We start from the raw sequence: 24,059 nt of genomic DNA, 5'->3' as shown, positions 1-24,059 counted from the left end.
ATTTCTCAGGAGGCAGGTCAGGTGGTCTGGTATTCCCATCTCTTTCAGAATTTTCCACAGTTTGTTGTGATCCACAGTGTCAAAGGCTTTGGCATAGTCAATAAAGCAGAAATAGATGTTTTTCTGGAACTCTCTTGCTTTTTTGATGATCCAGCGGATGTTGGCAATTTGATCCCTGGTTCTTCTGCCTTCTCTAAATCCAGCTTGAACATCTGGAAGTTCATGGTTCACGTACTGCTGAAGCCTGGCTTGGAGGATTTTGAACATTATTTTGCTAGTGTGTGAGATGAGTGCAATTGTGCCGTAGTTTGAACATTCTTTGGCATTGCCTTTCTTTGGGATTGGAATGAAAACTGACTTTTTCCAGTCCTGTGGCCACTGCTGAGTTTTCCAAATTTGCTGGCATATTGAGTGCAGCACTTTCACAGCATCATCTTTTAGGGTTGAAATAGCTCAACTGAAATTCCATCACCTCCACTAACTTTGTTCATAGCGATGCTTCCTAAGGCTCACTTGACTTTCCATTCCAGGATATCTGGCTCTAGGTTGGTGATCACACCATCATGGTTATCTGGGTCATGAAGATATTTTTTGTATAGCTCTTCTGTGTGTTCTTGCCACCTCTTCTTAATATCTTCTGCTTCTGTTAGGTCCATATCATTTCTGTCCTTTATTGTTCCCATCTTTGCATGAAATATTTCCTTGTTATCACTAATTTTCTTGAAGAGATCTCTGGTCTTTCCCATTCAATTTTTTTTTCTTTAATTTCTTTGCATTGATTGCTGAGGAAGGCTTTCTTATCTCTCCTTGCTATTCTTTGGAACTCTGCATTCAAATGGGTATATCTTTCCTTTTCTCCTTTGCCTTTAGCATCTCTTCTTTTCTCAGCTATGTATAAGACCTCCTCAGACAACCACTTTGCCTATTTGCATTTCTTTTTCTTGGGGATGGTCTTGATCACTGCCTCCTGTACAATGTCACAAACATCCACCCATAGTTCTTCAGGCACTCTGTCTATCAGATCTAATCCCTTTAATCTATTTGTCACTTCCACTGTCTAATCATAAGAGATTTGATTTAGGTCATACCTGAATGGTCTAGTGGTTTTCCCTACTTTCTTCAATTTAAGTCTAAATTTGGCAATAAGGAGTTCATGATCTGAGCCACAGCCAGCTCCTGGTCTTGTTTTTGCTCACTGTATAGAGCTTCTCTATCTTTGGCTGCAAAGAATATATTCAATCTGATTTCAGTATTGACCATCTGGTGATGTCCATGTGTAGAGTCTTCTATTGTGTTGATGGAAGAGGGTGTTTGCTAGGACCAGTGTGTTCTCTTGGCAAAACTCTGTTAGACTTTTCCGTGCTTCATTTTGTGCTCTAAAGCCAAATTTGCCTGTTACTCCAGGTATCTCTTGACTTCCTACTTTTGCATTCCAGTCTCCTATAATGAAAAGTACATCTTTTTTTTTTTGGTGTTAGTTCTAGAAGGTCTGTGGTCTTCATAGAACTGTTCAACTTTTGCCTCTTCTGCATTACTGGTCGTCGCACAGACTTGGATTACTATGATATTGAATTGTTTGCCTTGGAAAGGAACAGAGATAATTCTGTTGCTTTTGAGATTGCACACAAGCACTGCATTTTGGATTCTTTTGTTGACTGTGATGGCTACTCCATTTCTTCTAAGGGATTCTTGCCCACAGTAGTAGATATAATGGTCATATTTGTTAAATTCGCCCATTCCAGTCCACTTTAGTTCACTGATTCCTAAAATGTTGATGTTTACTCTTGCCATCTCCTGTTTGACCACTTCCAGTTTGCCTTGATTCATGGACCTAACATTCCAGGTTCCTATGCAATATTGCTCTTTACTGCATCGGACTTTACTTCCATCACCAGTCACATCCTCAACTGGGTGTAGTTTTTACTTTGGCTCCATCTCTATTCTTTCTGGTGTTATTTCTCCACTGATCTCCAATAGCATATTGGGCACCTACCGACCTGAGGAGTTCATCTTTCAGTGTCCTATCTTTTTGCCTTTTCATACTGTTCATGGGATTCTCAAGGCAAGAATACTGAAGTGGTTGTCCAGTGCCTTGTGCAGTGGACCATGTTTTGTCAGAACTCTCCACTGTGACCCATCCGTCTTGGGTGGCCCTACATAGTGTGGCTCATAGTTTCACTGAGTTAGACAAGGCTGTGGTCCATGGGGTCAGTTTGATTAGTTTTCTGTGATTGTGGTTTTCAGTCTTTCTGCCCTCTGACTGATAAGGAAAAGAGGTTTACAGAAGCTTCCTGATGGGAGAGACTGACTGGGGGGAAACTGGGTCTGTACTGATGGGCAGGGCTAGCCTCAGTAAATCTTTAATCCAATTTTCTGTTGATGGGTGGGGCTGTTGTTTGACCTGAGACCAAGCTATGTTGGAGGTAATGAAGATAATGGTGATCTCCTTTGAAAGGTCCCGTGCACGCACTGCCACACTCAGTGCCCCCAACCCTGTAGCAGGCCACCGCCGACCCACGCCTCCGCCGGAGACTCCTGGACACTCCCGGGCAAGTCTGGCTCAGTCTCTTGTGGGGTCATTGCTCCTTTCTCGTGGGTCCTGCTGTGCACAAGGTTTTGTTTGTGCGCTCCAAGAGTCTGTTTCCCCAGTCCTGTGTAAGTTCTGTAATCAAATCCCACTGGCCTCCAAAGTCCAATTCCCTGGGGGTTCTCAGTCCCTTTGCCAGATCCCCAGGTTGGGAAATCTGCTGTGGGTCCTTGAACTTTCTTAACAGTGTGAAAATTTGTTTGGTATAATTGTTCTGCAGTTTGTGGGTCGTCTGCTCGGTGGCTCTATGGTGGGGTTAATGGCAACCTCCTCCAAGAAGGCTTATGCCACACTCAGGACTGCTGCACCCAGAGCCCCTGTTCCTGCAGCAGGCCACTGCTGACCCGTACCTCTGCAGGAGGCACTCAAACACTCAAAGGCAGTTCTGGCTTAGTCTCTGTGAGGTCTCCTGGTGTGCACAAGGTTTTGTTTGAGCCCTCTGAGTGTCTCTGGCGGGTATGGGGTTTGATTCTAAAAGTGATTTCGCCCCTCCTACCATCTTGCTGGGGCTTCTCCTTTGCCCTAGGATGTGGGGTATATTTTTTTTTGTGGGATCCAACATTCTCCTGTTGATGGTTGTTCAGCAGCGAGTTGTAATTTTGGAGTTCTCACAGGAGAAGATGAGCGCACATCCTTCTACTCCACCATTTTGTACAGAGAAGTGGACTTGCGCAGTGTTCGTTAAGTTTCTTTCCTAAGGATGCCTTCAGGGCATTTATTCATTTACTGATCCAGCTCTCAAAATCAGGAGATGGCACATATTTTGCCCTACTTCTAAAAGTCCATGTCACTATAAAAAAATAAAAGTGGTAAGGGAAAATAGCCAATGATGGCCAAGGGGAGGTGTTTAATGGAGGCACTTTGTCTGTCTGGGGCTTGTCAGATTTCTGTGCCTCTGTACAGCTCTTGATTTGGGTACTTGGCTGTTGAGCCCCCCAGGTACTGGCATATGATTTAAAAAAGGAGACACCATATTACACCTCTGTGTTGTTCTTGAAGATATACATTCTTTAAGGGTATATAATGTGTGTAAGAAAGAGACTTTTATTAGACATTTTTTTTTTTTTTGTATTGCTTTTCTAGGCACCTTGGGGACCTGTTTAGTATAACCACTGTATTAAGTTAACAAACAAGGGTTCTCATACTGATTCTGTTCTGTGGGGTGAATTATCTCCTTAGTTAAATAATTTAAGCATAGTCATAATGTAACAAGCTACATTATTATACATTGCATTCCAGTACTAACTTCCCTTTCTTAACATTGGTAAAACTCTCATTCCAGTGAGACCCAAGGAAAGATCTCTGTTTTCATCTTTTATATATTTCTCTCATGCTATTTTGTGTATCAGTGCATACCATATTCTTACCTGGGTAAATATAAAAACTATCACTAAATTGGGGCTGATGCCCTAATTATAGATATAATTTATGTGTCACAGGCCTGAAGGGTGAGAGTCTATAATTTAATGACACAGTTACATTGATACCCAAATTATCGTAGAGAGTTCTCATCCTGTTTAAGTTCAGGAAGTCTAGTCTTTTGCCACATTGTTCCTCCTTGGAGCCTGTTCATACTTCCTCCACAAGTCAGCCTGATGTCCCCTTCCTGTCTCAGCCAGCCTCTGGCTTCTGACTGCCACTCTGACTTATTGCCTGTCACTGATTGCATCCTTGAGCCTGACTTCCTTTAGGTTTGCCTGCTCCTTCTGTACCCTAATCTCAAGGCTATTTGGCATTAGCAACACCTCTCTTCTTGCCTCCAGAAAGGGACATGGCTTTCTCCTGAGCTACTGCTCCTGAAGTGTGGCCAGAAACCCCAACTACTGCAAAAAGAGGCAATTCCTAAAGAGCCTATATGCACAAATCAGATTTCAAAGTTCATTGGCAAATGAGTTCCCTGCTTAGTTCCCTGGTGTTCACCCTATGACAGGAATAAGCTACACAACCTCCATTTTCCACCAGTTGCTAAAAATCTCTAGGGTTATTTTCATTTTAGAGTCTAGACTCAGTAGAAATTACCTTATCTTGCTGCCCTTAAGAAAAATGGTTAATGCTTGCGTTACATCTGTGTGATCAAATGGACTTTACAAAGCATCACCTCCAAGAATGAAGCCTCCTGGCCTTAAAAACAAAACCAAGAAGCACAAATGACTTTTTTTTTTTTTTTTGAAATAGAGGTTTTCCTTGCTCTGAAAAAAAAAATAGTTAAGGTTTGGTCTTTTCTGGAAACCCCATTATGCAGAGAATTTTACATCTTGCCATTTTCAATTGTCCCAAAGTTCAAAATCTTCACAATATTTTGGCCACTTTTTTATGTTTTTACTCTTTTAAATTAGCTGTTTAAAAGTTGGAAGTACTGATTTCCCTAAAATTTAGGAAGTGAAGAAAGAATAAATGTGTGTGTAAACCTATTAGTACTGATCTTCAGCTATTTACATTTTTGAAATTTTATTGTAAGTTTCCATTTGACTTTATTTTTATTTTAACTTTTTATTTTGTATCGGGGCATAGCCAATTAACAGTGTTAATTGTTATGATATCACAATGGTGTAATGGTTTCAGGTGAACAGTGAGGGGACTCAGGCATACATATACATGTATATTTGACTTTATTTTTTATTCACCTCCTACTCCATGCAGACAACCTCTCCACCCTACACTCTTGATTAAGTGGTATAAACTGTGTCCTCCTATAGCCAAAGGTACATCACTCCTGTTCTCTCATATGTTCCCACAATATTCTGGAGCATGAAGATATCACCTTGCTTATTTAACTTATATGCAGAGTACATCATAAAATGCCAGGCTGGATGAAGCACAAGCTGGAATCAAGATTGCCAGAAGATGTATCGATAATCTCAGATACGTAGATGACACCAACCTTATGGCAGAAAGCAAAGAACTAAAGAGCCTCTTGATGAAAGTGAAAGGGGAGAGTGAAAAAGTGGGCTTAAAACTCAACATTTGGAAAACTAAGATCATGGTATCCGGTCCCATCACTTCACGACAAATAGATGGGGAAACAATGGAAACAGTGAGATTTTTTTTTTTTTTTGTGGGAGTGAGGGGGCTCCATAATCACTGCAGATGGTGACTGCAGCCATGAAATTAAAAGATGCTTGCTCCTTGAAAGAAAAGCTATGACCAACCTAGACAGCATATTAAAAAACAGAGACATTACTTTGTCAACAAAGGTCCAGCTGGTCAAAGCTATGATTTCCAGTAGTCAGGTATGGGTATGAGAGTAAAGAAAGCTGAGTGCCAAAGAATTGATGCTTTTGAACTGTGGTGTTGGAGAAGACTCTTGAGAGTCCCTTGGACTGCAAGGCGATCAAACCAGTCCATCGTAAAGGAAATCAGTCCTGAATATTCATTGGAAGGACTGGTGCTGAAGCTGAAACTCCAATACTCTGGCCACCTGATGCGAAGAACTGACTCATTTGAAAAGACCCTGATGCTGGGAAAGATTGAAAGCAAGAGGAGAAGGGGATGACAGAGGATGAGATGGTTAGATGGCATCACCCACTCAATGGACATGAGTTTGAATAAGCTCTGGGAATTGGTGATGGACAGGGAAGCCTGGCATGCTGAAGTTCATGGGGTCAAAAAGAGTCAGACATGACTGAGCAACTGAACTGAAGATGAACCAGGGAAATGATTTTCCAGGACCCCTGCTTGGCCCAATTTTTCTCTAGGCCTAGAGTCCATCAGGAAGCTAGTGATCTTGATCAGCTGTGCCTCAGTCAGTTCAGTCACTCAATCATGTCTGACTCGTTGCGACCACATGGAATGCCACATGCCAGGCATCCTTGTCCATCACCAACTCCCAGAGCTTGATCAAACTCATGTCCATTGAGTCAGTGATGCCATCCAATCGTCTTCTTTGTCATCTCCTTCTCCTCCTGCCTTCAATCTTTCCCAGCATCATGGTCTTTCCAGTGAGTCAACTCTTCGCATCAGGTGGCCAAAGTATTGGAGTTTCAGCTTCAGCATCAGTCCTTCCAATAAATATTCAGGACTGATTTCCTTTAGGCTGGACTGGTTTGATCACCTTGCAGTCCAAGGGACTCTCAAGAGTCTTCTCCAACACCACAGTTCTAAAGCATCAGTTCTTCGGTGCTCAGCTTTCTTTATAGTCCAACTCTCACATCCATACATGACTACTGGAAAAACCATAGCTTTGACTAGATGGAGCTTTGTCGGCAATCTCTCTGCTTATTTTGATATGCTGTCTAGGTTGATCAGCTGTGTATATTGATCAGGTTTCCCAAAGAACAAAAGAATTGCCGATTCATTCTTGTCAATCTTGTTCCTTGCCCTGGGCAAACCAGTTGGAAGGGGTTCAAATTGTCTTCCCTAATGTTTTCTTTGACAGACAGTTGTCTCTTTAACTTCCAAGCTCCTCTCTCCCCAGCTGAGTTGGAATCCTGGGCCAAATTCCCATCTGCACTTATACCAACTAGGGTCAATTTGCTGACAGTTAACATTTCCCACTGCCAATCATTCACAGAAGCCTTGTCTATTCAGTTAAAAGATAGTAGGTGTTGGGAGAGGAGGATGTATAGGAATGGATGAGTGAGGAAAAAAAATTTGATTCTATAAATAAAAACATGGACAGACTAGAAATGACCAAACGCCTTAGAGCCAGGATTTGGGGACTGTATTTTCAGTATGCTTGCTTATTCTTGTGTATCTCTCCCCCTCTCTGTCTCTCTCCCCACCCCCCACCCCCACACATTGCCCTAAACATAAATCATAAAATGTTGTGTCAGCATTAAGGTCATTAAACCCTCATTTCTGTTTTACAAAGCAAATTCATTGTTGTCATAAAATTTTCCCTTACTTCCCTGTAATGCATCATGGTTTTCATTAGCCATGTAGCCTTTTGTGAGCGCTATTAATATGAATGAGGATTTGATTGGGTAGATTAGAATTTGCAAGTGTTTAGTCAGTTCCACCCTCCCTCCCTCTCTCTGTCTCTCCTTCCTTTCTTCTTTTAAAAACATTCAATGCCTACTAGACATACAGTACTACCTAAGTTTTGTGAAGGATTCCAAAACGTGTAGATGAAATTGTCTTTGCCCTCCAGACAATTGTAGCCTGGGAAAATGAAACAAATGCATAAAGTGTCAACCATCTTATGACCATCATCATCACCACCACAGCCATCCTCATCATCCTGCTGTTTATGTCATATATTAAAATAGGAACCATTAAATGTCAAAAGCCCAAAAAGACTAGATGGGTTCAGAGCAGAGAATGATTGTGAGCTCAGGGGATGTTTCATAGAAGTGATGGAGCTGTAATAGAGTTTTTATGAAAATGTTCAGTTGCTTAGTCGTGTCCAACTCTTTGCGATCCCATGGACTACAGAACGCCAGGCTCCCCTGTCTTTCACCATCTTCTGGAGCTTGCTCAAACTCATGTTCATCGAGTTGGTGATGCCATCCAACTATCTTATCCTCTGTCTGCTCCTTTTCCTCCTGCATTCAATCTTTCCCAGCATCAAGGTCTTTTCCAATGAGTCAGCTCTTTGCATCAGGTGGCCAAAGTATTGGAGCTTCAGCTTCAGCATCAGTTCTTCCAATGAATATTCAGTAGATTTAGAATAAATGGAAATAAGGTGAAGGAATACAATGCAGGTAGAGAACAGAGTATCTGCAAACTTCTCATTGAGGCAAGGGGGGATCTGCTAATGAGTTCCTCAGAGCAAAGACTATGCCTTTTACACTGAACATCCAGCTTGGAACCTAGGAGCATGTGGAGCAGGCTGTATGAATGCTGAGTGCAAGGGTAAGACTCCAAACAAAAGCACAAGGGCATCCACACTTACCCTCTATATCTGAGGCTGTATATTTTGATATGGAAGATTTAGGGGGCAAAGTGTTTTATTTATTTGGCTTTGCTTTTTAAGTCTCTGACAGTCATTGTAGACAGAGGGTATGAGCCACTGTCTGGGAAGAGAGATATTTTAGGGAAGATGGGTGATGAAGACAGGGAAGTTGATTACTCACAACTTATATGATTCTAGCCCCCAAACAGGAAGCCCACCCCATGTTATCCATCTCTCCTTTCAAACAAAGTAGATCTTAGCTGTCTGGATGCTCATAAACTTTTCAGTGAATAACATCTGTACTTTCCCTTTACAAGTGTTTCTTGTGAACTTGGAATTAATATTCCTTTTATTACAGTCAAGAGACAGTAAAATCAGGACAAGGTGATTTTTTTCAATTCTAGTCCACTACTACAATCAATGAGTCTAGGAGGGGAAATGGCCCAAAACCCACATCTGTCCAAATTTCCAACTTCTGAGTGAAAATTAAGAAATGACCTTTGAAAATGTTCTCTTTTGCATAAGATTATGGTTGCTGCCTACGAAATAAAACAACGATATTCTCAATTCCTGAGACTTTTTCATTCCTGTGGTGAACTTGGTTCAATTTAGAGGGGGGAATCATCTTTCATCCTTCCTGCTAGTAAATGGGAATGTGTAATCTGATTGGGTCAGCTGTCGATAGTTTGACATTTCTTCCCCGGCAGCAGAGTTGCACATATGCCCCCAAAGTCTGAGATCTTATTGCTAATTTACCAGATTTATTGGGTTATTTTTTTATTACACTCTTCAGGGGCAAAAGCAGAAAAAAAAATCTAATTTCTGATGCAGCTTTAATCTGATGAATACTGTTGGGAACTAATAGAAATGCAGCCATAAATTCCAAATGCACTAATGTGCTAGTTGGGGGCTAGGAATGGGAAGGAGATGTGTTTGTGTCACTTAGATTTAGAAAGTAGCATCCATGATCTCAGTGATAAGGGGTACAGTGTAACAGGCAGCTAAGGAAATTCAAGGAGTTTTAGAACTAATTCTATTAATTTTCTGGGGCCTAGACAATTAGGAACTGAGCTTGATCTTATGTTCTTTAATAATGAAGCTACGGGGCCTAGAGTGCCAAGGGAGTATAGCTAGCTTTATAAGACTCGGCTCAAGTGGCTGTTAATATCTTCCCACCTGCAGTCCTGGGCCACTCTCCCCGGGGATGGCAGCTGTGATGGTGCATATGCACTGAAAAGATGAGTCATCTGCTCAGAGAGCTCATGATATGTCTTACTTGTTTCTGTATCAACAGTGTCTAGAACTGTGCCTGCAATGAAGGAGTTTGTCAAACTCAGCACGTGTTTGTTGAACTGTGTCTTTTATTGCCTGGTATGGGCTGCTGCTGTGACTTTACCTCTAGGAATTTATCAAATATGCACAGACAAAATCACCAGAGAATATAAAAGTACTATTTCACTCTCCTTTGTTTCTAACTTGGCTGGAAGAAATAGAAAGAAGTGAGGAGTCTTTGTTTTCTCTGTCAGAGCTTTATGTGAATCCTAATAAATTGCAGAATCCTCAAAAACTCCACTGACTTTTCCCCTCAGTTTTACTGAGAAGTCATTGACATATTTCATTGTTTAAGTTTAAAGCACACAGCATGATGGTTTGATTTACACACACATGTGTATATGATTACCACAATTGATTCAGCTAACACCCATCTTCTCATATAGATACAGTAAAAGGAAGAGAAAGAAGTAAAGAATAAAACAGAAATCTTCTCCTTAAGATGAGAACTCTTCAGTTCAGTTCAGTCGCTCAGTTGTGTCTGACTCTTTGCGACTCCATGAACTGTAGCATGCCAGGCCTCCCTGTCCATCATCAACTCCCGGAGTTTACCCAAACTCCTGTTCACTGAGTCGGTGATGCCATCCAACCATCTCATCCTCTGTCATCCCCTTCTCGTCCTGCCCTCAATCTTTCCCAGCATCAGGGTCTTTTCAAATGAGTCAGCTCTTCGCATCAGGTGGCCAAAGTATTGGAGTTTCAGCTTCAACATTAGTCCTTCCAATGAACACCCAGGACTGATCTCCTTTAGGATGGACTGGTTGGATCTCCTTGCAGTCCAAGGGACTCTCAAGAGTCTTCTCCAACACCACAGTTCAAAAGCATCAATTCTTTGGCACTCAGCTTTCTTTATAGTCCAACTCTCACATCCATACATGACTACTGGAAAAACCATAGCCTTGACTAGATGGACCTTTGTTGACAAAGTAATGTTTCTGCTTTTTAATGTGCTGTCTAGGTTGGTCATAACTTTCCTTCCGAGGAGTAAGTGTCTTTTAATTTCATGGCTGCAATCACCATCTGCAGTGATTTTGGAGCCCCCCAAAATAAAGTCTGACACTATTGACACTGTTTCCCCATCTATTTGCCATGAAGTGACGGGACTGGATCCCATGATCTTAGTTTTCTGAACGTTGAGCTTTAGGCCAACTTTTTCACTCTCCTCTTTCACTTTCATCAAGAGGCTCTTTAGTTCTTCTTCACTTTCTGCCATAAGGGTGGTGTCATCTGCATATCTGAGGCTATTGATATTTCTCCCGGCAATCTTGATTCCAGCTTGTGCTTCCTCCAGCCCAATGTTTCTCATGATGTACTCTGCCCATAAGTTAAATAAGCAGGGTGACAATATACAGCCTTGACGTACTGCTTTTCCTATTTGGAGCAAGTCTGTTGTTCCATGTCCAGTTCTAACTGTTGCTTCCTGACCTGCATGCAGGTTTCTCAAGAGGCAGGTCAGGTGGTCTGGTATTCCCATCTCTTTCAGAATTTTCCACAGTTTATTGTGATCCACACACTCAAAGGTTTTGGCATAGTCAATAAAGCAGAAATAGATGTTTTTCTGGAATTCTCTTGCTTTTTTGATGATCCAGCAGATGTTGGCAATTTGATCTCTGATTCCTCTGCCTTTTCTAAAACCAGCTTGAACATCTGGAAGTTCACAGTTCACATATTGCTGAAGCCTGGCTTGGAGAATTTTGAGCATTACTTTACTAGCATGTGAGATGAGTGCAATTGTGCGGTAGTTTGAGCATTCTTTGGCATTGCCTTTGTTAGGGACTGGAATGAAAACTGACCTTTTCCAGTCCTGTGGCCACTGCTGAGTTTTCCAAATTTGCTGGCATATTGAGTGCCGTACTTCCACAGCATCATCTTTTAGGATTTGAAATAGCTCAACTGGAATTCCATCACCTCCACTAGCTTTGTTCATAGTCATGCTTCCTAAGGCCCACTTGACTTTACATTCCAGGATGTCTGTCTAGGTGAGGGATCACACCATCATGATTATCTGGGTCATGAAAGTGTTTAAAAAGTATCCCCCCCCCGGAGAATTCTTAGGGTTTACTTTTTTAACAACTTTCATGTATTGCTATCATACAGCAGTGATAGCTGTAGTCATCAGGTTGTACATTATATCCCTAGTACTTATTTATCTTTAATTTGTACTTTCTGACCACCTTCCTCCAATTTCCCCTCCCACTTAGCATAATGTCTTCAGAGTTCATCCATGTTGTTACAAATGGTAGAATCTCATTTTACATGGCTGTATTATGTTCCATCGTGCATGTCTGTGTGTGTATGTGTGTACACACACACATATACATACATACATATATATATGTATATATATACACAGACACCATAATTCCTTTACCTATTTGTTCATTGATGGATACATGGTTGTTTCCCTGTCTTCGCTATTGTTAATAATGCTGCTATGAATGTGGGGTGCAGTTGTATTTTTTTAAATTATTGCTTTTATTACTTTTGACTATAAGTCTGGAAGTGGAATTTCTTTTATTGCCTTTCTACAGTGTTTTTTTACCCCTCAGTGGCCTTTTCTAACCCTGATACTTAATTTCACTTACTGAAATTTTGCCTCTGACCATCTTGAAAAAATTCTCAATTGATACCAATGACATTGGTTTTCCAATGTTCATGTCCAGAACACCCACATGTAAGTGAGAGTGGGAAAATCTGGTATATTGAGGCAATTCTCACAGTGCTCCATACTCAGTTCTATCTTAGGCACAGGCTCTGCTTGGAACCCCGGATTCTGAGTGACAGCCTACTAGTTTCACAACACTCAGCATAGGGTTGTGTGGGCAGCTTTTACTGCCTCCCATGCTGCAATAGGGTTCTTCCCTTGCATGCCTCTAAATCCCTATGTGTTTACCAACTGTAGTACTCACTTCTCTCTCAGGCTGCTGACTTCAGAACCCTTGCCCTCCAACACACTAAATCATGAGCTTTTTAAAAACAGGGAATTCATAAGTTTGATTCATCTCTGTTGTCTCTACCTAGCACAATGAATGGCAGATAGTAGGGATGCAGATGCCGTGCATGTTTTTTAATTAATGAGTGAGGTCATTCCAAAGAAATTATCCAATTTGATTTGACAAATGGAAACATGGTAGAAGAAGATGAAGATGAAGGATGGAGAAGCTTTTTTAGGTACTTCTTGGATTGATCTAATTTGTAAAAATCAACTACAATCCTGGCTCAAAGGTGGTAGACCTGGATTCTCCAGCCCCTGGGGTGATGAGCATGATATCTTTCCCTCTTTTTGCAAACAATTCCCCTGAGAATATTGGAAAAACCTTACCACTTTCCTGAGCATAGGGACAAACATCTGAGCAGTCCTTCCTGGCCCAGATGATTCTATGCACAAGACAATCAAGACCAGACTCATAGAAAAGGGGAAATGGCAGCATTCTTGAGCCCTCGGCCTCTCTCCATGAGCCTGAGTCGATGGCTGTACTAGGTCTGCCTAGATGGGATGATTGTCACTTATGGGAAAAAAGGTACTGTGAACTTCATAGAGTCCAAAACTTAGACAGCCCTGAGGGAAAAGATGACACTGCCCCCACAAGCCGTGTTTCCGTTTATTGAGGCCTTCTTATCCAGGCCTGTGTCAGATGCTAGTCTATTATTTCTGTGAAGTTGTATGAATGAGCAACACTCATAGGGTATTTGACCCAGTGTTTTCCCTCCTGGGGCCCAGAGCTTACAATGTGGTCCAAGAGAACAGTACAAGGCCATATCTGTTGATGTATTTTTAAAACTAGAGTTATAAATGTATTATATATTCAGCAACTTACTGTGAGTAGTCCAGAGAGGAAAAGTCAGCAGTGACTGAAGTTGTTTGAGTTGAGAGATGAGATCATTACAGTCTTCAGGTCCCAAGGACACTTTTCAGATCCCAAGGCCTCTTTTGGTTCCTACTATCAGGCTGCCTCATCCATCCTCCAGTGTTACCTTCAAATTCATCAAATGACCAGGAACCTAGCTTGGAGCTGCTCTCTTACCCCCTTGTCTGCCATGTTTTTGAGTGATTTCAAGGTCCATGTGGCATCGGTCCCCAAACCTTGGATTCTTGGTTTCTTTTTTAAAATAATTGTATTTATTTATTTATTTATGACTGTGCTGAATCTTCATTGGTGCACAAGCTTTTCTCTAATCGTAACAAGCAGGGGTTATTCTCTAGTTTTGGTGCATGGCTTCTCATTGTGGTGGTTGCTCATATTGCAAAGCACGGGCTCTAGGGTGAGTGGGCTTCAATAGCTACAGAACACAGGCTCAGTCATTGGCGTGCCAGATGCTAGAGCACAGGCTCAGTAATTGTGGCACACAAGCTTAGTTTCTCCATGGTTTGTGGGATCTTCCTGGATCATTGACTGAACCCATCTCTCCTGCATTGGCAGGCAGATTCTTTACCACTGAGCTACCAGGGAAGCCCCATATTCTTGGTTTCTTAATCTACTTAATCTTAATAACATCTGTACTCACATCTATCTGGAACCTGACATCACTTGAACGTTTCCTACTCTAAAATCTTAAATCTAAGCCCTGTTGCCCAGGGAGAGAAAAGAGTACAGATGGAGAAGAGCTCTGGAATGCCCCAGCCTGTAGACATCAGGTAGCATCAGGTAGAAGAGAAAAAATTAGCAAAGGACAGTGAGATTGGAAGAAAACTAGAAGAAAACCACAGGAACACAGAATGGGCTTTTTGAAGGCAAAGGAGTCAACTGTGTCAAATGCTCTTAAGAGGCTGATTAAGATGAGAGGAAAATGGCTGCTGAAGTTAGCAATATTAATGTTAGTGGTGCCATTGATGAATGTATGCGAGAGCTTGGACATGGTATCCTAAACAATGCCAGGCTCTGAAAAAATACTTCCAGGAAGGTGAGGGTGACTGGAGGCAGAGGGGACTGCAGAAAATTAATGGGCTTGTAGACCATTGGGAGTGTGATTTATGACAAACAGGAATGATTAATCAACTAGGGAGCAGATTCTGGAGATTATATGAAGTCTTTAGCTAATACTCTAAAAATATTGGGAGGAAATAAGTAACTTTGAGAGAGCCAGAGAACTAAAACAATGATCAGTAGGGTTGAGACATCCAGACAGAACCAAAAAGGAGTTTAAGCAGGGACTAGATAGAATTGGCACTGAGTGAAAGTCGCTCTGCTGCTGCTAAGTCACATCAGTTGTGTCCGACTCTTTGCAGCCCCATGGACTATACAGTCCAAGAAATTCTCTATGCCAGAATACTGGAGTGGGTAACCTTTCCCTTCTCCTGGAGATCTTTCCAACCCAGGGATCAAACCCAGGTCTCCCGCATCGCAGGCAGATTCTTTACCAACTGAGCTATCTGGGAAGCATGAGAGCTTCTTGGCCTTTTGGCTAAGATCAAGTGTAGAATTGGCATTAAATATTAATATTTCCTAAATATATGCTGGACATTGCTCATTAAATACAGGGGAGCTGAAAGATCAGAAAAGGAATTTCGGGAAAGAAAGGAATATCATACTGAAGAAAAATCTGGGGCTTCTGAGGAACCCACTGAGTCAAAGCTAGACACTGAACATAAATGGGCTTTTCATGAGGCAGAAACAGTATATGGAATGCAGATAATTTCTTTAGCTGACCACAGCTCTACCTGTGTTCAGACTCTGCAGCATAATGTGGAGAGACGAGAGGGCTTAGTTAAAGCATTCTGCCTAAGTAGGCCAGGGGAGTCCTTCTTTTTTCTGAATTATAATGTACCCTCAAATGCAAAGTTGCTCTGAACCATCTAATGATATCTCTGAGCCTCAATGTACTCAACTGTAAAGAGATAATTTGCTCAGTGAATTATAGGAAAACATGTACTTTCCCATCTTTCCATGACCTGCCTAAAAGACAATGATTATCAAACTGACCCAAACCAGTGCAAAGTTTGTTTTTGATGATACATACATACGTTGCAGTGGAGCTGTGCACCCAGCAGAAGGAAGCTTGAAATAGCAATATCCAGAAAAGATGTGCTGCTGGGACTCCATCTTTAGCCTCATACATTATGCCTTTGTTTTAAAAGATGCAGAAATCTAACCAAGGAACTGGAACAATTTGCTCTAGGCTGGTGACAAATCCTGTGGGCTGGTACGTGGCAAAAAGAGTTATTATCTCATTGTCAGTTCTCTTCTCTCTCTTTTCTGATGTGTCAAGACAATTCAGAGCCTTTTTTTTTAAAACCCCATGTCATTCTTTATTCAGACATGAATTGAGGACCACATATGTGCTGGAGGTAGAAAAATAAATTTGGATGACATGGTCTCTGCCCTTAAGGAATTTAGGATCTGATGAAGGGAATACATAATCAGAGAGTTAAAATAGTCATAAGGTCCCATAATATAAGAATAATGTGTACAGTGGGTATCTCTCCAACCTGCATTCCACCTGCCCTGTATTGGACAGTGCAGAGGATTGGCCTAGCCTTGGAAGTGGGGTTTGTCAACCTTGTCTTCACTGAACTGTTTTTATTTTGATATTTAGAGTATGCCATCTGTAACTCCAAAAGGACCAGTAGACTAATACAGGTAGCAAACATTTTAATGTACCCACACCTGCTGTAAGCCATGGGTCATCTATAAGGCAAGTTATTAGCACCATTTCTTAAATAGATAACCCAAGGCTCTAGGAGGTCACATAAAGTACCTGGTTCATTGCACTTCAAAATCACCTGGGAGCTTTGTGAAGCACAGATTGCATGAATGCTATTCTCTGTCCTCAGGGTTTCTGATTCAGAAGGTCTGGGGCATGAATTCACATCAATAACAAGTTTCCAGATGATGCTAACTCTGCTAGTCTGATGGCCACACTTTAAGAACCAGTACTCTAGTATTTCTTAGTATCTGGTAGAGCTGGGTAATGAGCCCAAATCTGTCTGTCTGTAATAACCATGCCCCTTTCACTACACTACCCCTTCTCCTGTTGTACAAGTATTATTCTCAACAGCTCCTTTTTGGGAGTTTAGCTTAACATCAGCAACAAAAAGTTACATTGGACTGAGTTTGACAAACATAGACGTTCTATTGACTGTTTCAATAGGGTGACCATACAGCTGAGAATGCCTGAGATAGTTCTGCTTTGTGTCTGTTAATCTGATGTATGGCCATTCTCTCCTCTTCCTCTAATAAGGATCCCAGGTTAGCTAATACATTATATGGCCCTCCTACTTTTAGGGATTCATGGCTCAACGATTCACATTCACATTTTAAAGACTGCATAAAGAGCTTGAAAAGGTCGTTGATTTTGTTTACCCCAGTGCTCTTAAACATACTTAAAAGTAAGGGACCTTTCTATTCTACTCAGGTAACTCCTTTGAACATTTTGGTGAATGCTGACCCATGTGCATTTTCTCATGTTGTTATGTTTTGAAGCATGTGTCCAACTAGGAAATAGGTTCCTAACATGTTTATGTCTTACATTCTGTAACCCTCCACAGTAACATGCTGGGCACCTGGCACCCTCTCAGCCAACAATTGTTCTTTAAACAAAGAAAATACATTCTCCAAGTAGAGACTTTGTAGGGCAGGGTAAATTTTTAACGTTCACTTAGATGCTGTTGAGATGTGAACCATGAGTAGAGCATTTTGTTGTGAGGAACATCAGATCTAGAGGTCCATGTAATCTTTCAGCTTAGCCCTTATTGACTGAGACAAACAAATAAGAGCTTCCTTATAACAATGAACTTGTAATTGTGATGCTCATCATCTTGGAAACTTCCTCTCTTTGCAAATCAGTGACAAAGGAAGCCATGACACATCCAGGGCATTTTGCTTCTTGAGTGGCCTTGCAATGGGTAGATGGAGTCAAAGGATAAGAAACTCTATGGAAAAAAAAAAAAAAAGAAACTCTATGGACTTAACACACTTGGGGTTGGGGTGGGATCTGCACTGACGCAGCTCCTAAAAATAAACTAATAAATCTAAAATCTCATACACATGTGTTGCTTGCTAGATATTTAGTGATGTGCAGAATTGATAGACACATATGTACATGCAGACACACATACACACATACACCTGCCTCGTTCTTCCACTTATTAAAGTTTCTTAGATTGTACACTCACTGTACACATAAGCCAAAAATTACATTTGTAAAGAGGGAGAACTTTCCTTGTTGTAAGTCTGTCTCAGGAAAATCTCAAATGACTGTTGTCCCAATTCCAGGCATAACTCTAGAACCAGTCCAAAAGCCACATCATCCTAAGATTGGTTTAACTACCCACCTTTCTCTGGTTAACTTCTTTCAACTTCATAAACTAGCACACATGTCTCCCCTAGGAAGTCTGCCTTCATCTTCCCTCTGGACTGACCATCTTCCTCCATGGAATAAGGGTATCCTTTGCTGGACTCTGTCCTGTGAAAAATGAAAGTGAAGGTGAAAGTTGCTCAATTGTGTCCGACTCTTTGTGACCCCATGAAATTAGTCCATGGAATTCTCCAGGCCAGAATACTGGAGTGGGTAGCCTTTCCCTTCTCCAGGGAATCTTCCCAACGCAGGGATCAAACCCAGGTCTCCCACATTGCAGGCGGATTCAGTACCAGCTGAGCCACAAGGGAAGCCCAAGAATACTGGAGTGGGTAGCCTAGCCCTTCTCCAGCGGATCTTCCCAACCCAGGAATCAATCCAGGGTCTCCTGCATTGCAGGCGGATTCCTTACCCACTGAGCTATGAGGGAAGCCCTCTCATCTGTCCCATAGCCTCCCACATTATGCTTGATGACCTCTGTCACCACTGAGTGCTGGAGAAGGACAGTGTATTACTCATTTATGTACACGGTGCCACCAGGGTCTAGCTCAGTGATTATTTGTTGAATCTATGGGGTCTGTCACTGAACCCCTAGAACATGGGTGATATCTTAACAGGGGCAAAATGACCCCCTAAGAGGGAGAATATTGGTTCTTGGAATTTTATATATCAAAGTGGTTTGTGGCCCTCTGAAGGACCATGGTGCAAAAACAGATATAAGGTGGTATTCCGTTTTCATTGGGGCAGGTATGGTCAGGAAAAAAAAAATGTCTAGAAAGGCTCCTCAGTGAGTGATAATTGGGCGGTGGGGTTAGGGGAGTGCGTGGGGGAAGGTTGAGAAATGCTCCCCTCAGATTGATTCTGGAAAAATGGTCAGAAGGTTGTGTCCCCTGAGCATTTGCTAAGATGAAGCAACAGAGTGTCCTCAGCAGATTACCTGGCGCCACCCCCAGATTCCTGCTTCACTCACTTGGAGGAGGAAGGGGACTGGCACATAGCAAAGTGCTCAATAAACATCTGCTGAGCAAATGTTTGCTCTCCCAAGGTCTCGTCAGTACCATCCCAGGACATTTTTTCTGGATAGATTTCCTCTTGTCAAGTGAGGAAAGCATTGTCAAGTGAGGAAAGCATTGTCAAGTGAGGAATGCTTGTCAAGCATTCCCACTGACTCTTGTATCTATTGTATTTGTTATTCAAGGAAAATTTTCACTAACGGTTAGAAAACAAAATTGCCCTGATGGGACAACATCCACAGCATAGGATGAACCGTGCTTCCTCAGTTCTGGCCAGATTAAAATGTTTAGCTGAGTTAGGCCTCACGGCTCATGTCAGAACATGTGGCATCTCCATTCTAGAATGAAGTTAAAATGCCTTTCTTTTCATCCTCAGCCATGATCCTTGGGCCACTACTTTCAAAAGTCACTGTTAACCACACACTCATATCACTTTATTCTAAAAAGCCTCTAACAGGGCAAGGTATATAGAGTTTCTGAAAGCATTGCAAACCTATGTGAGTCATAAGCCAAAGGGCTCTTCAGAGGGTGTGGAGATTATCAGCTATTTTTTCCTATTCTTTATCCAGTTATTAATATTCCTGCCAGGAACCAGCAATGCTGTTTTGCTGTTTTCCCTTGGATGAGTGCTTTCATCTCCTTCTTTCCACTCTGCTTTTTCCTTCTCTAGTATACCTTGATCTATTTGTTTACTCTTTCCCATTCAGTGTCTGTTTTCCTTTTGGGCAGCTGTCCTGAATTCTGTAATAGTTGTTCTATTTTTCTTTTCCTGTTTACTCCTTCTCCTTTCTTCTCTTTGATGGTTGGTCTAGGTTCCCATCTGCTCTTGTAGACACCTCATCCAGCAGTCCCCTTCTTTCTGAACCATAAATCATGATGGGGAAGACTGTGTGGACACTGGGCAGGAGAGATAGGGCCCCAGGTGGGTGGGCAGGGGAGGAGCATGACTCAGTGATTTGTTGTTAGCGGGTAACAGAGTTGATCATTTTTCAGGGGACATGGCAGGCGGCCTGTAATTGGTGATGAAGATACATCTTTCCATTGCTTCTGCTAGATTCTACAGAACTTCGGTATACTGTATCCACAGATTTCATACTTTTCCACTAAGATTTTCTCCTGGTACCTCTGGGTCAAGGTAAGGGGAAAATAATATTGTTATTCATTTTCATCCTAATTTTTCAATGTTCAATGTTTTTATGGTTATTGGTGGCTGAAAAAATAGCTTTCAAGAGGAGAAAACCCTTGTATTAATACACATAGATCCACACAACTACACACCCGTGTATCACATATGTATTTGGGAAACTTGTGACGTTAAATGAGATGGTTCTTTGGTGACCTTTTCAGAATGCTCCCCCCTTTCCTGACCCCAGGAGCCTTTCCATGGAAGGCACATGTTTTCTCCTGTAGTCCTCTCTTTCCAACCTCGAAAATGAGGACCATAGGATGAAACTGTTAGGTATATATGACAAACTCCTATATATCCCCAAACTCCATGGGGGAAGGGGCCTAAACCTAAACACAGAACTTCTATAAAACTTTTGGCTTTCTGGCAAGTCAGTGCAGGAGACACTTTGGGGTAACGGGAGGCCATATTGATATATTTCCTAAATCTTCACTGCTTTGTCCCTTTACTTGTGCAGTAAACTGAGGAGAACTCAATTGCATGCCTTGTGATGTCCTCTGTCAACTGCAGCTTAGACTGTTCTTTGGCCTCACTTTGTGGTAGAGATGCTGCCCAGTTAGATACTTACAGATGAGAGTTTCCAAAAGCAAGCTTTATGGAAGGTCATCCAGAGTTTGTACTCTGTGCACTTAGTTCCTTTTTACTCAAGTATAAAACTATTTATTCTTTTTCATTCATTCAACCAACATATTTCTCTATTCCTATTCACAAAACAATGGGTAAGTCACATTGAATGTTACAAAGATAAAATCTGGTGTTTTGTCCCTGCGTTCGTGGTCAAGGAGGGATAATACATTCCAGTATTCACTAAATTATGGTGCTTTTAAAACACTGGTCATGTAATGTTAACGGGAATTTGGGGAAACTGGTCTCCAGGGTAAATGAATGGAGGTAACATTGGGAAAAATCAAGCTGAAGAATGTTTAATGCTAAGAGAGATTGTCATGGTAGGACCAAGAGAGTGGAGTTCTTCTAGATTCTATCTGGGCAAGGCTGCCTAATTCAACGTGGAAAGTGGTTAAGTGCTAAAAGAGAGATACACGTAAAGTGTTTTAAGTGAGTAGAGGAGAGGATTTTTTTTCAAGCCAGGAAAATCAAGGAATCCACAGATCAGACTGCATTTAAGTCGAACTCTAAAGTTGGGTAGAGTTAGAACTGAGATTTGTGAAGACAAGCTATTCAGAAGAATGGTACTTGAAGAAGGCAGACAGAAAACAAGATATATATGTTAAAAGTTAAGTGAAATGGACAAAAATACAGCTTGTTGAAGGGTCATTTTTGGTGGAAAAGGGCTAGAAAAGTAGATTAAAATTCTGGATGATTTGACTCAAATGAAGGAGATATTTTTTCCAGTGGAAATAAGTACTTCTTTTCTGGAACAGCAACCAACACAGAGTTTGAGAGATTGGGTAGTAGAGAGAGCCTTAGTGTCCTGTATCCTTGAACGAGTTGCCTCATGTCATATTGATGCTCTGTATTCCATCTGAACAAATGGGGATGACCATATTGACTTCTTGGGTTATTATGGGCACAGTGGATGCCCTATGGAATGTGTTTAGTATAGTATCTGATATATGTGATTACCTTTAATACATTAGTTACTAGATATTAATCCTTTATTTACTAGATATTCATATTAATCTTTTAGTTGCTAGATCCCATGAATAGAGGAAAGTATAAACAAAAATTGTACATGTTCTCAAAAATAGAGACCACTTGTCAACTCTACCTGCTTTGCCCAGCCTCTGTTCATTCTTTCAATTTTTTTGATTTTCTGTGACCCAGATCTCCATCTGTTCTTCTATATTTTAAATATGGAAATTCGGCCATTTCAGGCTTCATTTTCTTTGTTTTTGTGGATTTACTTTTAGTCCTATATGCCTTTTCCTCAGTCCTCAGTGGGTTTGTGGTAAGTGTCTAACAGTTGACTCTACACACGCACACACACACACACACACACGTGAGTGCTTACTATGAACTTATTGATATATAGGATGCATATCAGACATTTTCCAATAATAGTAACATAAACAATACTCTTTATTTCAAATTCCAAAAGACCAATTGATTCTCATAGAATATTTTTGTTGATTTTTTAAAAATTATTTTGTCTGTAGATAATCTATGGTTTCCATTGATGACCAAAGACAATTTCAACACAAATATTGGTCAAAATTTTCTTTTCATAAAAGAGAAATATGAAAGTAAAACAATGGAAGTATGTGTCAGAAATTTATTCTTTCATCAAGGACATGAGAAACTTCATTGTTGAGTGAAATAATAGTTTTTTTAACAGTTTAAAAAAGAAACTTCCTTAATTTTTTGCACTAATAACAATGTGACAACTATAAAATGACACACATAAATTGAATGAGAATTATTACTATTTTCCCTACTACTTTAAAAAGTCTAGACATATAACAAGACAAACCTTATCTCTAGTACAGAGTGGTGGTAATGTGTATACTTAGGGTATAGTATCTGCCTTGTCAAACTTGAGGTCATAATGTTTGGCTCAATCATCTAGCACGGAGGGCTAGTTATGTACCATGTATTCATGTGCTGAGTCTTGCAGAGGATTCAGAAAAAATTACATAATGATCAGTGCTTTGAAATTTGCTCTTGCTATATTCTATTCTTTGCTGGGACACATGGATTTACTAAATTGTAGCCCCAAAATGGCAGAATTGAATTAAAGGGACTAGGATTCTGTTTTCAGGACTCTTTCTCATTCACAGATTGATCTAACAGCTTGATCACTTAAGATGATATCAAGGCAGTTTGGCAATGAATTAGCTGAAGGTGGCATTTATGTTTGCTGAAGATATTGGTACTGAAAAATCATTCTCGTTGGCAAGATGCTGGCACAGCTCTTTCTCCTGCTTTCCCCCTACAACTTCTTGCATTGAAAAGGAAGAATGTTCTGCTTTCATTTTTCCAGCACAGACCTGCCTCCACTAGTGCCGTTTTAATTTGGTTCCAGAATACCCCTCAGTCCAGCCTGCTTTAATCGCATCACAGCACATCCCAATAACATTTCTCAGCTCATGTTTTTCTACTTGGCATCAGCAACTCTAAAATGAATGCTGTAGTTCATAGAGAGTCACGTGAAGAAGCACTGGGTAAAACATCACAACTCTGGTTACCATTTCAGGGGGGCACCCTAACCGGCATTGTTTCTGAAACAAATTTCATGCATAGAGATTTAATTAATTTACCAGGATTATAATTTTGCTTAATGAATAACTTGTAGTGCTACTTTATGTCATCAAAATACACCCTCTCTAGAAAATGTCAATGATAAGCTGCCATGATCCATTCTTATGAACTTCTCTAAAATCTTATGTATAAATGAGATACATCTAAGTCTGAGGGCAATTCTTTCTCCAATTTAATCTTTTTTATAAAGATTACTCTTTCTGTAACTTCTGAGCAACTGAGGCCAAAATACAGGAATTTTTCAAAGCCATGCTACAGGCATGGGAAATAAAATTGCTGTATACCAACCACATCTTGCTGAGGTTAGAGTTAATTCTGATTACTAAAAATGGAGCTGTGAACAGAAATTGCCAATTGCACAGGTGTGGCTGTCCGCAGCACATTTAAATTATGTAAAGATTAGTCCCCAGGTTCAAATATCTGTCTATTCCTTCCCAGATCGCTCTTTGAAATGATGCAGCTGGATATTGGGACCTGTGTTGCTAGGTTGCCTGTCCTGCTGGGATATGTTTAAAGCTATATTCGCCAACCCAGACTATTGCCATTATTTCCACTGAAATCTACTGAGCTAATCTGTGTCTTTATCCTGCAGAA

The 24,059-nt window shown here is 41.0% G+C and overlaps 1 long non-coding RNA gene across 1 annotated transcript in view; it reads left to right on the top strand.

Annotated features, from left to right (window-relative positions):
• Nucleotides 1-23,609, top strand: part of LOC145546590 (uncharacterized) — a 38,560-nt gene extending 14,951 nt beyond the window's left edge. Inside the window, exons 2-4 of the long non-coding RNA XR_014083057.1 lie at nucleotides 5,373-5,621; nucleotides 20,054-20,195; nucleotides 22,985-23,609. This is a non-coding gene — a long non-coding RNA (uncharacterized LOC145546590). The remainder of the gene's footprint in view (nucleotides 1-5,372; nucleotides 5,622-20,053; nucleotides 20,196-22,984) is intronic.
• The last annotated feature ends 450 nt before the right edge of the window (nucleotides 23,610-24,059 follow it).

The sequence above is a fragment of the Giraffa tippelskirchi genome, chromosome 4 (genome assembly GCF_054371585.1).
Source record: "Giraffa tippelskirchi isolate mGirTip1 chromosome 4, T2T-mGirTip1v1.2.pri, whole genome shotgun sequence".
Lineage (NCBI taxonomy): Eukaryota > Metazoa > Chordata > Mammalia > Artiodactyla > Giraffidae > Giraffa > Giraffa tippelskirchi.
The sequence above is the reverse complement of the archived record's forward strand: the minus strand, read 5'-3'. Positions and strand labels throughout refer to the sequence as shown.